Below are 3,179 nucleotides of genomic sequence, written 5' to 3' on the forward strand. Positions count from 1 at the left end.
ATAGTATTGTTGGTACTGTCTTGTAACTGTCCCGCCAGGAATATGCTACAATAGTATTGTTGGTACTGTCTTGTAACTGTCCCGCCAGGAATATGCTACAATAGTATTGTTGGTACTGTCTTGTAACTGTCCCGCCAGGAATATGCTACAATAGTATTGTTGGTACTGTCTTGTAACTGTCCCGCCAGGAATATGCTACAATAGTATTGTTGGTACTGTCTTGTAACTGTCCCGCCAGGAATATGCTACAATAGTATTGTTGGTACTGTCTTGTAACTGTCCCGCCAGGAATATGCTACAATAGTATTGTTGGTACTGTCTTGTAACTGTCCCGCCAGGAATATGCTACAATAGTATTGTTGGTACTGTCTTGTAACTGTCCCGCCAGGAATATGCTACAATAGTATTGTTGGTACTGTCTTGTAACTGTCCCGCCAGGAATATGCTACAATAGTATTGTTGGTACTGTCTTGTAACTGTCCCGCCAGGAATATGCTACAATAGTATTGTTGGTACTGTCTTGTAACTGTCCCGCCAGGAATATGCTACAATAGTATTGTTGGTACTGTCTTGTAACTGTCCCGCCAGGAATATGCTACAATAGTATTGTTGGTACTGTCTTGTAACTGTCCCGCCAGGAATATGCTACAATAGTATTGTTGGTACTGTCTTGTAACTGTCCCGCCAGGAATATGCTACAATAGTATTGTTGGTACTGTCTTGTAACTGTCCCGCCAGGAATATGCTACAATAGTATTGTTGGTACTGTCTTGTAACTGTCCCGCCAGGAATATGCTACAATAGTATTGTTGGTACTGTCTTGTAACTGTCCCGCCAGGAATATGCTACAATAGTATTGTTGGTACTGTCTTGTAACTGTCCCGCCAGGAATATGCTACAATAGTATTGTTGGTACTGTCTTGTAACTGTCCCGCCAGGAATATGCTACAATAGTATTGTTGGTACTGTCTTGTAACTGTCCCGCCAGGAATATGCTACAATAGTATTGTTGGTACTGTCTTGTAACTGTCCCGCCAGGAATATGCTACAATAGTATTGTTGGTACTGTCTTGTAACTGTCCCGCCAGGAATATGCTACAATAGTATTGTTGGTACTGTCTTGTAAGTGTCCCGCCAGGAATATGCTACAATAGTATTGTTGGTACTGTCTTGTAACTGTCCCACCAGGAATATGCTACAATAGTATTTTTGGTACTGTCTTTTAACTGTCCCACCAGGAATATGGAACAATATTATGTGCAACTCAGGAGTATTTAATGACGAATTAATTATTTTAAACAAATACATTAAAACGCAAATAATTCTTCGTTCGGATAATTTAAAACAAATTAATAATTTAAGAAGGTAGCCATAATCTTGGCATTCTCTAGGAATTGATTTTATAAAATTTAGATATCTTGAGAATTTATTTTGGATTCTTAATTATTGGAATTCGGTGATTGAAGTTCATAATTTGGAGACCAAAATGTGGAATTAAAATCGATATGACTCTAGATAGATATTGTGAAGATCATTTGATAGTCTTAAAATAAAGTCCAACATTTTAAAAGCCTTATTAGCTATAATTTATACAGGGCGTATCGGCACTAACCCGACAAACTTTAACCAGCTATTCCTTAGCACATTTGAAGTAAAAAAATGTTATGGGCACTTTGCTGTCCGGTAGCATTTTTTTTCAATTAAAAACAAAAAATAATAAAAAGTTTTCACACTACATCACTGTCATTGGCATTGCTTTTCGTGTTCAACAGCTGTTATAAGCAAGGATATCGGACAGCAAAGTGCACATAAGATTTTTTACTCCAAATATGCTAAGGAATAGCTGGTTAAAGTTTTTCGGGTACGTGCCGATACACCCTGTATATGCTTTATAAAATTGAGTTTCATATCAAACCATATTCCCAAGTCATTTATTTTCGAGACAGAAACTACCAATATATCACTAATAGTATAAATACTATAATGATGAAAGTATCTTTGATATTAATTATAAATTTAAATATTCATAATTACAAACACTAAATATTCTTTATCTTGATACTCACAACTCTTCTAGACACAAGCGCCAGTTTCTATAGAAGAGGAAAAAAAAGTATAATAATTGTCTATGTGCCGCAACCCACTCCTTCAACGATACAAAACAGCTGCCCTTGTCTGCCCCCACTCTCCTGCTGAACTGCGAGCAATTAAATCGAAAAATCATTCGTTAATTTGGTTGTTTTGATTAAAATATTTCGATCTTGGACATGTTTCGATCCCTCCCATCACTAATGTGGGTTCTCTGACATCTATTAAATAAATTATCTATGAAATATTCTTTCTCATTTTTCTCAAGGTCGCTGCAGCCGCACATTCATCGGGTCAAAGAATCTCCGAGGTTAATAAATCAGTTTCCTCGCACAGTCGTTTTGAAAGGGTGGGTCTCTTCAAATAATATTAAACAAGACGCAATTGCAATGAAATTATCATTAACCTAGAATGTCAGTTTCCTGATAATTATTATATTTGACTTTGACTTCATTACTCTCTATGAATAACTTAACTAAAATATATTGTCAACACATGATTTCGTTTTATCCTTTTTCCATACTCTGTTTAAACCACGTTGTTATTTTTATCATCTTATACTTGTGATTGATTTTGGTTAGTGCTAATACCAATTATTCATCGCTATTTGATAGCAGTCGTTATTACCAATCAAACTGAGCGACCACGGTTTTTAAATTAGTGCTATGGCATACTTAAATACATAATTGCGCTGTATCTAACGCGACCTAGCTTTACTTTACCCAATCGGTAAACCTAACTTAAGTAATCTATTTGTGTGTTTTGAAAGGAACGTTTAAACTAAAACGTCAAGACGTCAAACTTTCTATTTTTAGTCTAGTATTCGAAGGGCATTGGCTAAAAATAATCGCAGATTACCGATATTTGTTAAAGGCAGAACGACAATACGGTTTTATCTTTAGTTATTGAGTTATCTAGTTATCTGACAATCGAAGACAATTTTTTTAACCGTTTTCAAACTTCTTAACTTCAGTCTAAGATACAGTCGCAATTATATCCTCATTTCGAATTAGGTATTTTGACGACTATACAACTTCATTGGTTTGACAGATTGTTCCAAGCGAAAATAAATGTTCAAAGCTTATTCATAA

The sequence above is a fragment of the Hesperophylax consimilis genome, unplaced genomic scaffold (genome assembly GCF_061612785.1).
Source record: "Hesperophylax consimilis isolate HC1 unplaced genomic scaffold, BYU_Hcon_1.0 scaffold_100, whole genome shotgun sequence".
NCBI classification, from domain to species: domain Eukaryota; kingdom Metazoa; phylum Arthropoda; class Insecta; order Trichoptera; family Limnephilidae; genus Hesperophylax; species Hesperophylax consimilis.